At 43.8% G+C, this 13,311-nt stretch overlaps 1 protein-coding gene and 1 pseudogene across 2 annotated transcripts in view; one reads left to right on the top strand and one right to left on the bottom strand.

Moving 5' to 3' along the window:
* The first annotated feature begins 5,016 nt into the window (after positions 1 to 5,016).
* The window catches only part of LOC102421247 (diphosphoinositol polyphosphate phosphohydrolase 1), a 66,553-nt gene continuing 58,258 nt past the window's right edge, over positions 5,017 to 13,311 (top strand). Inside the window, exon 1 of the mRNA XM_023746965.1 lies at positions 5,017 to 5,070. The gene's annotated coding sequence lies outside the window, so the exon portion shown is untranslated. The remainder of the gene's footprint in view (positions 5,071 to 13,311) is intronic.
* On the bottom strand, positions 5,273 to 6,441 carry LOC102421853 (annotated as a pseudogene). The gene is made up of 2 exons (XR_002827066.1): positions 6,436 to 6,441; positions 5,273 to 5,699 (listed from the first exon to the last, which is right to left on the bottom strand). The product of XR_002827066.1 is annotated as an acyl-CoA-binding protein pseudogene (transcript).

Raw genomic sequence — 13,311 nt, 5'->3', positions numbered from 1 at the left:
ATATGCCTTGACTGGGAATTGAACCTACAACCTTTTGGTGCATGGATGATGCCCAACCAACTGAGCCACACCAGCCAGGGCCATTTTATGGATTTTGACAAATGTATAGTAACATTATCCACCATTATAGTATCATATAGAATAGTTTCACCTTACTAAAAATCCTTTGGCTTTTGCCTGTTCATCTCTTAACCCCTGGCAACCACTGACCTTTTTACTATGTCCATAATTTTGCCTTTTTCAGAATGTCATATAGTTGGAATCATACAGTATTTAGCCTTTTCTGTTTGGCTTCTTTTACTTAGTAATATATATTTAAGGTCCCTCCCTCCATGTCTTTTCATGACTTGATAGTTCATTTCTTTTTCGTGCTGAATAATATTCATTGTCTGGATGTACCACAGTTTATCCATTCCCCTACTGAAGGACACTTTGCTTCTAATTTTGGCAATTATGAATAAAGCTGCTATAAATGTTTACATGCAGGTTTTTGTATGGACATAAGTTTTCAACTCCTTTTGGTAAATACTAAGGAGCATGATTACTAGATCATATGGTCAGAATATATTAATTTTGTAAGAAACCATAGTGGTTGTATTGTTTTGCATTCCCACCAACAATCAATGAGCGTTCCTGTTGCTCACATCTACCCCAGCATTTGGTGTTGTCAAAGTTCTGGATTTGGGCCATTCTGATAGGTGTGTACTGGCATCTCATTTTTGTTTTAATTTGCAGTTCCCTAATGACATTGAAGCTGAGCATCTTTTCATATTCTTATTTGCCATCTGTATATTTACTTTGGTGAAGTGTCTGTTTAGATCTTTTACCCATTTACTAACCAGGCACTCATTTTCTTATTGTGACTTTTATGAGTTCTTTGTAAGTCCTTGATCAGATATGTCTTAAAAAAATTTTTTTTTGCTTGGCCAGTGTGGCTCAGTGGTTGAGCCAGAAGATCATGGTTTGATTCCTGGTCAGGGCACATGCCTGGGTTGCAAGCTTGATCCCCAATAGGGGGCATACAGGAGGCAGCTGATCAATGATATTTCTCTCTCATTGATGTTTCTCTCTGTCTCTTTCCTCTCTAAAAAAAACCAAAATCAATAAAAACATTGAAAAAATATATGAAACATCAGATAAAATTTAAAAAAGATCAGTGGAAGAGATGTTCTAGGAAGAGCAGTAGTCCAAAATTTAGCTCTTTAAGGGTTAGCTTAAAAGAAAAAGGGAAATGTGATAGGAATAATGGTTTTTTAGTGGCGGATAAAATAACACACGTAAGTAGTCAAGAAATTGACTTCTGGACATTACATTTTAGCATGCATTTATAGAGCAAATTCTCATACCTAGGGAATTTGAGTGGTATAGTGACAACATCTTTAAATGAGGTTTGTAAAAGATGCAGAAGTGTTCTTTATTTGGTTATTTATAACTAGAGGCCCGGTGCATGAAATTCATGCACGGGTAGGGTCCCTAGGTCTGGCCGGCGATCAGGGCCATTTGGGGCCTTCCAGCTGCCAGCCAGGGCCTCCCTTCCCCAGGTGCCGGCTGCCGGCCAGGGCCTTCCTTCGTTTCACACCGCCCCCTGGTGGTCAGCGCACATCATAGCGAGTGATAGAACTCCCAGTCTCGCAGTTGAACTCCTGAGGGGACAATTTACACACACACAAACACGCCAGATTATTATGACCACCGGACGTTTGTAGGCAAATTGGCTATAATTTCACGCTGAAGTTTCTGGAGGGCCAGGCCATTATAAATAGGGAAGCAGGTTGTTTACCACGACAGTAGAAGTGATTTTTTTCTGAAGATATGGGTAAACACGTGATTTAACAGCCTTTGAACGTGGGATATATACATATATATATCTACACTAATAAAAGACAAAGATGCTAATTAACCATACCTTTGCTACGCCCACCAGCCAATCAGAGCGACTATATGCAAATTAACCCAACCAAGATGGTGGCTAATTTGCATATACCGGCTGGGAGCGAAGACCGAAGACAACGTAGAAGGAAGCCAAGCGCTCCAGAAGGGAGCAAAGTAGAGGCGGCGGAGACAGGAACGGAGCCAAGGTGGCGGAGGCGGGAGCGAAGCCAGGGGGCAGCGGGCGGTGGCGGGCAGCGGGAGGATGCAAGAGGCGGCGGGAGGTGGGAGGGAGCCGAGGCAGCAGAGGCAAGAGCGAAGCCCTATTCTTGCAGGAATCTGTGTGTGTATGTATGTATACACACACACACCCCTTACCTAATAATAGACAAACATGCAAATTGACCATACTTTTGCTACGCCTTAAGCCACACCCACCAGCCAATCAGAGCGACTATATGCAAATTAACCCAACTAGATGGCGGCCAGCAGCCACGGAGCAAGGAAAGGCTGGGAGCTTCAGTCACCAGGGGGCTTGGTCAGTCTGAAAACAGCCATCAGCCCCTCATCCAGGCTAGCCAGGAACCCCAGTGGGGACCCCCACCCTGAAGGGGGTGTGGGCAGCCTGAAAACGGCCCTCAGCCCCTCACCCAGGCTGGCCAGGCACCCCAGTGGGGACCCCCACCCTGAAGGGGGTTTGGGCAGCCTGCAAACAGCCATCAGCCCCTCACCCAGGCTGGCCAGGCACCCTAGTGGGACCCCCACCCTGATCCAGGACACCTTTCAGGGCAAACCAGTCGGCCCCCACCCGTGCACCAGGCCTCTATTCTATATAATAAAAGGGTAATATGCACATTGACCCTAACAGCAGAACGACTGGGAATGACTGGTCACTATGACACACACTGACCACCAGGAGGCAGACGCTCAATGCAGGAGCTGCCCCCTGGTGGGCAGTGCGCTCCCACAGGGGGAGCTCTGCTCAGCCACAAGCCAGGCTGCCGGCTGCCAGTGCAGCGGTGGTGGTGGGACCCTCTCCTGCCTCCTCAGCAGCACTAAGGATGTTCAACTGCAGCTTAGGCCTGCTCCCCGCTGGCAAGTGGACATCCCCCGAGGGCTGCCGGGCTGCCAGAGGGATGTCTGACTGCCAGCTTGGGCCCAATCCCCCAGGGTTCAGGCCTAAGCCTAGCAGGTGGACATCCTCTGAGGGGTCCCAGACTGGGAGAGGGCATAGGCCGGGCTGAGGGACCCTCCTGAGTGCACAAATTTTTGTGCACCGGGCCTCTAGTATGTGTGTGTGTGTATGTGTGTGTGTGTACGTGTGTGTGGCCAGATTTATGACCACCCCATCAGTACTTCGTTGGGCCACCTTTTGCCTTCAATACTGCGGCGATTCTTCTTGGCATTGACTCCACGAGATGTTGAAAGGTGATGCTAGGAATCTGACACCATGCCTGATGAATAGCACCGTCCAGTTCTGTGAGATTTGATGGTTGTGGAACCAGCTGCCTGTGGACTGAAGGGTCCCAGATTCGATTCAGGTCAAAGGCACAGGCCCAGGTTGCGGGCTTGATCCCCAGTGGGGGGTGTGTAGGAGGCAGCTGATCAATGATTCTCTCATCATTGATGTTTCTCTCTCTCCCTCTCCTTTCCTCTCCGAAATGAATAAAAAAATTTTTTTAAAGTAAGGTAGAAACAGTGCATATAATGAGTTACTATTGGATTAAAGAAGAAAGAAGAGAGTAAGTATTTATACTCATGCATGCTGGAATATCTCAAGACGTATTCAGAAGAAGCACCTCTGGGACATCAGTGGGAGACAAGCCTTGCGCAGTGTGTACTATTGAACAAGTAGGTTCTAGACACATACACCTGTGTAAATATAGAGCAATAGGGTGTTAATGCTGAAGGAATTTAGAAATTATTTGGACCACCTCATTTTAAAACTGGGAAAGCTAGAGAGAGAGAGATCTCCCCCTCCTCCAGCTTGTGTGGCTGATTGGTGTAAGAGGCAGAACTGGAACCCAAGTCTCCTGGCTGCCCTTTTCTATGAAGTAGAGAGCACATAACTGCGGTTTAAACTTTGACATCTTTTTTTTTAATTTCTTTATTGGTTAAGGTATTACAAATGTGTCCTCATCCCCCTATTAACCCCCCCCCCCCCCCCGCCATACACACACACTCATACTCTCATCCCCCTGTTGTCCGTGTCCATTGGTTTGGCTTATATGCATGCATACAAGTCCTTTGGTTGATCTCTTCCCCTTACCCCGACCCTCCCCTAAACTTTGACATCTTGAATAAGATTGAAATGCAGTTAACGTGTTGATGCTACTTTGGGGACACAGTACCTGCCTTTTTACAGTCTATTCCTATCATTCTAATACTGTGTGTGGGGAAATAATGTAGTTTATGAGTATCAGGAATGCTGTTGCTGTAGCTCTGTTTTAATGACCTCCAGAAATGTGAGTGTTCTAAATATTTCATTCACTCCATTTGGCTTTCAGAAATTTCCTAAGGAATAATGCTTGGCATTCTTCTTGGTCAATTATAAGTCTTATATGCTTGTTCTAAAATATTCACGCTATACACAGGGTTTTAAAGTGAAGTGCCTCCTCCTCCTCAGTGCTGCCAATTGTACTGTACAGAAGAAATTATTATTTCTTACATGAATGCTTTCAGATGGACATTATTTATTTTTAAATATATTTTTATTCATTTCAGAGAGGAAGGGAGAGAGAGCGATAGAAACATTAATGAGCTTGGCCAGTGTAGCTCAGTGGTTGAGCATCAACCTATGAACCAGGAGGTTGAGGTTTGATTCCCAATCAGGGCACATGCCAGGTTTCGGTCTGGATCCCCAGTGTGGGGTGTGCAGGAGGCAGCCAATCGATGATTCTCTCTCATCATTGATGTTTTTATTTCTCTCTCACCCTCTCCCTTCCTCTCTGAAATCAATAAAAATAATATATTTTTTTAAAAAGAAACTTGTGATTCAGGCTTCTGAATCACAAGTGAGATTGCCATTTTCCTCCTCAAAACCAGGGGGGATTCCCAGTTGCCATAACTCTTTGGTACGCTTACCATATGAACTTTTTTTTTTCAATCCTCACCTGAGGGTATTTTTTCCATTGATTTTTAGAGAGAGTGGAAGGAGGGCATGTGCCCCAACTGAGGCCAGGGATCAAACCTGCAACCGAGGTAAGCGCCCTTGAATGGGGATTGAACCGGCAACTCTTTGGTCTGCAGGCTGATGCTCTAACCACTGAACAACCAGTCAGGGCGCCATATGGACTTTTTTTTTTAAAGTAATAAATGCAGTTTTAATTGATCTATAGATGGAAACTACTCCACAAGGTGAGTAACCATTTCCGCTCCTTAATGTTAGAGCCGTATCCTGGACAGTATTCAGGAAAAAAGTTTATTTCATTATTTCACTTCATCTGTGGTATTAGAAAAACAAGGCATGATTATCAGTTTAGATGACATGCATGGCTGGCAGCCAAACCCAGTCCCTATATTCCATATTTTTTCTTTAGTTCTTCTACTTGGTTGATGTACACTTTCATGGCGTCTTCCTTGGACGTCCCTTTCAGCTCATTCCAGGCATCCCACTTGGCCTTGCCTTTGAGGTCCAGCATCCCAGGCCGCTCTGTATTTATGTCACCCACAGTTGCTTGTTTGTAGCGGTTGTAGATGAATAGCATCTCATCGTCTGCTGGCTGGGTCTTGAGGTGCTTAACATCCTCAGCAGCTTTGTCGAACTCAGCCTGAGACCTGCTGGTGGGGTAGGTGCAAGGACTGCAGGAGCTGGCGAAGGCGGCGAGGGGCTGGGAGAAGTAGCGCAAGACGCGTCTCCATATGGACTTTGTATACTGATCTCAATCTAATTTATCAGCCTCCTCTGTTGCCCTCTGCCTCCTTTCCATCATGCACCCCACACCATAGCAAACTGCTTGAGTTTCTCAGCATCTCCTGGGTACCGTTTCTGCATCTCTTTACTATTGCAGTGGCCTTTGCCCTTTTTTTCTGGACTCAAATTCCTCCTCTACGCCCAGCTAAAATGTTCCCTCTTGAAAAGTGTTCTGGGACCCTCTCAGTATCTGCTTTCCTCCACATTAGTTCTTATCAACATGATGTTGTGGCTTCTCAGGCCCTTCCTTAGATCAAGGGCTAAAAAACTTTTCCTATAAAGGACCAGAGTAGACCTTTTGGCTTTGTGGGCCACATGATCTCTGCCACAACTGCTCAGCTTTGCCATTGTAGCTTGAAAGCAGCCACACACTGTAGTATATGAATGAGTTTAGTCATGTTTCAATAAACTTTACTTATGGGCACTGAAATTTGAATTTCATATAAATTCACATGTCAAAGTATTCTTTTTTTTTTTTTACTTTTTTCAACCTCTTGAAAGACTATTCTTGGGTCATGGGCCATACAAAAACAGGTGGTAAGCTAGATTTGGTCTGTGGACCACAGTTTCCAGTCCTTGCATTAGACAGTGGGCTGTTCAAGGGCAAACTTTTATATATTTTTGTACATCTCTGCCCCCCCCCCCCCACTCACCTCCATGCCTTAGTTCATTTCTCAGCAAATAATGACTGGACAGCAGTTGTTTATGGAATAAATGCTCAAGTAAGGAATTACCTAAAATATGGTAGTTTCTAAACAAATGTGAAAAATAATAGAGCTTCATATTGAGAATTAGTAATCTTTTTTTGTTTGTCTTGTTAATCCTCATCCGAGGATATATTTCCATTAAATTTTTTTTTTTAGAGTGAGAGAGTCGAAGTGAGGGGGAGAGACAGAGAGAAACATTGATGTGCTAGAGACACATCAATTGGTTGCCTCCCGTGCCCCAACTGGCACTGGGGATTGAGCCTGCAATTGAGGTATGTGCTCTTGAGTGGAATTGAACCTGGGACCCTTCAGTCTGAGGGCCGATGCTCTATTCGTTGAGCCAAACCGGCTAGGGCTAGTAGTCATTTTAAAAATATATATATTTTTATTGATTTCAGAGAGGAATGGAGGGGGGGAGAGAGATAGAAAAATCAATGATGAGAGAGAGTCATTGATTGCCTGCCTCCTGCACACACCTTACTGGGGACCAAGCCCACAAACCAGGCATGTGCCCTGACCGGGAACCATGACCTCCTGGTTCATAGGTCCATGCTCAACCACTGAGCCACACCAGCCAGGCTGGTAGTCATTTATATATATATGTTAATAAACATTCTCAGAAAAGAGTGTAAAAAGGTTGCATAATACAGAGGAGTACCCCTCTATGTATATGACAACTCTGCCAGGAAAGATCTAGTAAATAAGCAAATAACTCTGCACATGGGAGAGGACATTGAAAAGTGCTCCAAATCTTTGATTTGAATCAGAGATTATCAGCGGTTCTCAACCTGTGGGTCGCGACCCCTTTGGCAGTCGAACGACCCTTTCACAGGAGTCGCCTAAGACCATCCTGCATATCAGATATTTACATTACGATTCATAACAGTAGCAACATTACAGTTATGAAGTAGCAACGAAAATAATTTTATGGTTGGGTCACAACATGAGGAAGTGTATTTAAAGGGCCAGAAGGTTGAGAACCACTGGATTAGATGAAAATGCCTCTCCACCTGGCCTGAAGAAAACAGTGTCGTGGCTTTTACCCAATGGCAGTTATGTTTTCAGAGGGTGTTTCATGTGGGTTTAGCTACATCATGGACCCAGTCAGGCATGTAGACCGTGGTTTGAACCCTTTCTGTGCCCTTAGCCACATCACCAAATCATCTAAGGCTCACTTTCCTCATTTCTATAATGGCGAGAATTATATAATACCTGGTTTGCATGGTTGTTTGAAAAGTAGAGAGTGCAGTGAAAATAGAATATGTAAAAAGCCAGCACATGGCTTAACGTGGGCACTGAATAAATACTCCTGCGGCTGTAATTATCCCTGTATTTCCCCTTGGTATTAGTCTGTTTTCTTTTAGTATTTACAAGAGTTGTGGGAGGGGGTTAAGGTTTATAAGAACACATTCGATGTTCCAGTAAGTTACAGTCAAACAGTATACTTTCAATCTTTGTTTTTATTTTTATATAACCTGCAAATATGGTCAAGTTTACTGGTTTCTTTAGTCTTCTTTTTAGAAATAAAAAAGTCATTGAATACCAAGCCACATAAAGTGTGCTTATTTTAATATTTAGACATTTATTTGAAAAGACAGAGCAGGACACTCTCATTAGGAAGTCTAGTACTATACTCCATACCCTTGGACTCATACTGAAGAACGATATCTGTGTATAATAGTTTGTGTGTGTTAAACCTTTTCATATTGCTCTTAAAATACTTGTTGCTTCCAAAGTAAAAATTATTAGAATATCTATTCACAGCACAGATACAGTGTTTCTTTGGACTAGGCAGGGAATTTCCTTTTTTGTTAAATAAACAACCTGATTAAAGTGAAGGGCTGTTTATGAGGAGTTTTGTAAACTGTTTATGTCTGCTTGTTCCTCCTTGTAGCAGTATTTGAGCTCCTGTGTAGGAAAAAAAGTAGCTAAGGGGTAAAATGGCTTTAAAACTCTAGGAACTGAAACTACTAATGCTTGGCCCTGTGATAATTCACTGGTTTAATTTGAAAGGTTATTTCACCTCCTACTCAGCTTTACTCTTCTTTTAAACATAGGGTCATCATGCATAAGAACTGTGGCAGCTGTCTGTAAAAAAAAAAGAAACTATTTATCTGGAATCCAAGCAAGTACAGATAATTATTCACTATTATGTTGGTCTTATTTTTAAGAAGGGACACACAAATTACTAGAAAGAACTTGTCTGTAGAAGCAGTATGCAGCGCATATCACAGATTTGATAGGGTGCAGCCCTGTGCCAGAAGGGCTCTCTGGCAGTAATGGCAGGCCTGAGGGGCTGTCAACTGGGACATTACATTGCTGGAAATGAGATCATGTTAGGTGCATTACTGCATGCAATTTTCTGGGAATTAGTAATCTATCTAAGATGTATTACCATAGATAATCTAATTTTTAAGGAAAATATTTCCAGAACTTCAATAACCTGGGATACCTGGAATAGATCTACCACTACTATACTCTTAGTGGTGGGAATGGAAACTTGCATGACACCAAGGGTAGGTAGAGGGAACGGAGATAGCTCTTTTAGTTAGAGCTCTGCAAATGCGCGTATTCCCCCTGGTTTGTCTCATCCTGGCTGGAAGAGTCTAAGACTGTTGTTTTCCAAATCTCAGTCTCCTTCCCTCGTCTTAGCTCCAGTCCACATTTATGGTTGTAACTAGAAGTATTCATTAGACATCTCATTGAACTATCAAATTCCTGTGTTCAGAGAACAGCCAGAACATGGGGGAACTCTAGGAAGAAAGACTATATATTATTATAGAAAATCAATGAAGGATTAACCCCCTTTTCTACTTTTTCTTCTGGAATCTTTTTTTTAAGGGTATTATTTTATTGATTGATTGATTACTGATTTTTTTATTTTTTTTTTAGGGACAGAGAAAAAGAAACATTGATATGAGAGAGAGATATCAACTGGTTGCCTCCTGTACACGCTCTGACCAGGGATCAAACCGGTAACCTTTTGGTGTATGGGATAACGCTCCAACCAGCTGAGCCACCCTGCCAGGTCTCTTCTGGAATCTTCCCTGCAGATTAGATAGATATGGCTTTAACTGCCATTGTCTAGAGTTGTCTTTGAAGGACTTTTAAAATAAAAACTTTTTAACTTGAATTAACAAACAATTACATATGGGCTTATTTTTCTTTTGACAAGGAATTTATTTATTTTTTTATTTTTATTTATTTATTTTTTTAATTCTTTATTGTTTAGATTATTACATTTGTTCCTCTTTTTTCCCCCCATAACTCCCCTCCACCCAGTTCCCACCCCACCCTCCACCCTCACTCCCCACCCACTGTCCTCATCCATAGGTGTACGATTTTTGTCCAGTCTCTTACCACATCCCCCACACCCCTTTCCCCCCCAAGAATAGTCAGTCCATTCCCTTTCTATGTCCCTGATTCTATTATAATCACCAGTTCATTCTGTTCATCAGATTATTTATTCACTTGATTTTTAGATTCACTTGTTGATAGATGTGTATTTGTTGTTCATAATTTGTATCTTTACCTTTTTCTTCTTCTTCCTCTTCTTAAAGGATACCTTTCAGCATTTCATATAATACTGGTTTGGTGGTGATGAACTCCTTTAGCTTTTTCTTATCTGTGAAGCTCTTTATCTGACCTTCAATTCTGAATGATAGCTTTGCTGGATAAAGTAATCTTGGTTGTAGGTTCTTGGCATTCATTACTTTGAATATTTCTTGCCACTGCTTCTGCCTACAAAGTTTCTGTTGAGAAATCAGCTGACAGTCGTATGGGTACTCCCTTGTAGGTAACTAACTGTCTTTCACTTGCTGCTTTTAAGATTCTCTCTTTGTCTTTTGCTCTTGGCATTTTAATTATGATGTGTCTTGGTGTGGTCCTCTTTGGATTCCTTTTGTTTGGGGTTCTCTGCGCTTTCTGGACTTGTAAGTCTATTTCTTTCACCAGGTAGGGGAAGTTTTCTGTCATTATTTCTTCAAATAGGTTTTCAATATCTTGCTCTCTCTCTTCTTCTGGCACCCCTATAATTCGGATGTTGGTACGCTTGAAGCTGTCCCAGAGGCTCCTTACACTATCTTCGTATTTTTGGATTCTTTTTTCATTATGCTTTTCCGGTTGGGTGTTTTTTGCTTCTTCGTATTTCAAATCTTTGACTTGATTCTTGCCATCCTCTGGTCTGCTGTTGGGAGTCTGTATAATATTCTTTATTTCAGTCAGTGTATGCTTAATTTCTAGTTGGTCCTTTATCACAACATCGAGGATCTCACTAGATTTCTTGAGGGTCTCATTAAGTTTATCGGCGCTTTCTAGAAAGTTCTTGAAAAACCTTAAAAGTGTGGTTTTGAACTCTATATCCAGTAGTTTGCTTTCCTCCATTCTGTCATTTGTGTCCTGTTTCTTTGTCTCGGCATTTTTTTGCTTCCGCTGTGTCGATAGAGTGGCTTTCTGTGCTAAGTGTCCTATAGGGCCCAGTGGCTCAGCCTCCCCAATTACCTGAGGTAGACACTCTTGGTGCACCCCCTTGTGGGCTTTGTGCACAGTCTTGTTGTAGTTAAGCCTTGATTGTTGTAGGTATCACTGGGAGGATTTGACCTCCAGGCCAATTGGCTGTGAGAATCAGCTGTGTCTACAGTGGGAGAACTTCTGTGCTGAAGACACCCTTATGGGGCAAGACTTGCTTCAGTGGGGCTTTGGTGCTCACTGAGTGTGTCCCTTATGGATCTGAGGAGTTGTAATTGGATGGTCCCACTCTGACCACTGGGTACACTGGCTCTTGGATCTAAGGAGGTGCTAATCTAGCCTCTGTCTGAGGCTACCCAGCAGAAGCCAGCTGTAAAGCAATGCAAGTTGCCTGGGGGCTTGGGGCAGCTGCAGTTTGTTAAGTAATTTTCAGATTACAAAGGGCCGGGCCTTTCATATGCAAAAGCCTCCCTGCAGGGCTTGGGTGGGGCGGGGTCCCAGGGGATCAACAGGGCGGGCGGAGCGAGCAGTATGGCTGCTCTCAGTCCTGCCCTCAGAGGCCCCGGCAATCGCTACGAGTGCCTCCGAGAGAAAGCTGCCCTCGAGTTCCAACCAATGCCAGACAGTCCCGTTTCTCCCATATGAGTCTGGGTCCCCAGAGACTCGCCCGGAACTGAAGCTCAGAGCCTGAGACTCCCTCCCGATTGAAAAAGACAATCGTGTCCTCAGCCGCCAGCCCTCTCCGCATGCACCTCCACACCTTTGTATTTTACTTCCGCACCGCACCTCCTCTGAGTCTCGGTATGCTTTTCTCTTTCCTTCTAGTTGTAGAATTTCCACTCAGCCAGCCTTCCTGTGGTTCTGGATGATGTCCGTTCCGTCTTTTAGTTGTATTTTTGAAGTGGTTGTGCGAGGCAGCAATCTCCGGTGTTTACCTATGTCGCCATCTTGGTTTCTCCTACAAGGAATTTTTTTAAATGTAAGATTCGCCACAGTTATTGGGGAGAATGGGTGTGACAATGATCCCCTTTTTCTTTTATGGAAATATTTTATTATTTTAGCTTTATGACTTAATATTATAAAACTAAGGATAACCCTTTGGAAGGCTGCTCTTCTGAACTATAGACTCTGAAGAAGAAAGTAGTAGCATTGACTCCATTAGCTTTTAAAGAATTTGTGATCTTGAAACTAGTTTTATTTTATTGAGGTGAAGTTCACATAGTATAACATTAAACATTTTAAAGTGAACAAGTCAGTGACATTTAGCAACCACCACGTCTATCTAGTTTCAAAACACTTATTCCAAAATAAAACCCTGTATCCATTACTCCCCATTCTTTCCTTCCCCCAGTCCCTGGCAACCACCAATCTGCTTTCTGTCTCTATGGATTTGCCTATCTGTGTGTGTGTGTGTGTGTGTGTGTGTGTGTGTGTGTGAGTGTGAGTGTGTATATGTGCCACGTTTTATTCATTGATTCATTTATTTGAGTTATTTCTACTTTTTGGCTATCTACTAATCCTATCCTATATAAAAAAGAGGCAATATGCAAATTGACCATCACACCCTCACAAGATGGCTGCCTATGACCAGGCTGGCAGGGGGGTTAGTGAGGGACAACCAAACGACTGAACAAGTAGGCTGTGTGGGGCGACCAGGCCAGCAGGGGGGGCAGTTGGGGGTTATTAGGCTGGCAGGGGGGCAGTGAGGGGTGACTAGGCCGGCGGAGGGGCAGTTAGGGGTGACCAGGCTGGCGGGGGGGGGGTTAGTTAGAAGCAACCAGGCCAGCAGGGAGGGGGCAGTTGGAGGTGACCTGGCCAGTAGGGGGGCAGTTAGGGGTGATCAGGCTGGCTGGGGGGGGGCAGTTAGGGGTGACCCGGGAGGTAAACAGGTGAACCAATAAGAACCCGCGGTCCAGGATTTTTAAAGGGATTTCCAACTGGTGGGTTAAGGCCCAAGGGGCCCAAAATGGAAAGGGTGCAGGCTGGGCTGAGGGGACCCCCCCCCACCACCCCCTGCGCAAATTTTTTGGACCCGGGTTCTAATGTGGGTGTGTGGGGGTGTGTGTGAGTGTGTGTATGGGCAATTTGCAAAAAGGCCACCCGGTAAATTTTCTCAGAGAACGAAGTTTGAACGATCTCTATGACCTTTGCTGAAACACAGGAGGGGGACGGAAACAATGAAAACCCCCACCCGCATTCAGGAATGGAAACTCCGGCCGGGAAGTTGAAAGCCCGGAATAAATTGTACTTAAAAATCCCTAAGGCCTCTACTGTGGGCCAATTTTGTGAACTAGGCCCTATTGTTTAGATTTCTCTCATCCATTTTGAGGGGGAAAGGGTGGAAGACGCGGTTTT

This window comes from Myotis lucifugus, unplaced genomic scaffold (genome assembly GCF_000147115.1).
Source record: "Myotis lucifugus unplaced genomic scaffold, Myoluc2.0 scaffold_772, whole genome shotgun sequence".
In the NCBI taxonomy this organism is placed as follows: Eukaryota; Metazoa; Chordata; class Mammalia; order Chiroptera; family Vespertilionidae; genus Myotis; species Myotis lucifugus.
This window is presented reverse-complemented; position numbering and strand designations above follow the sequence as displayed.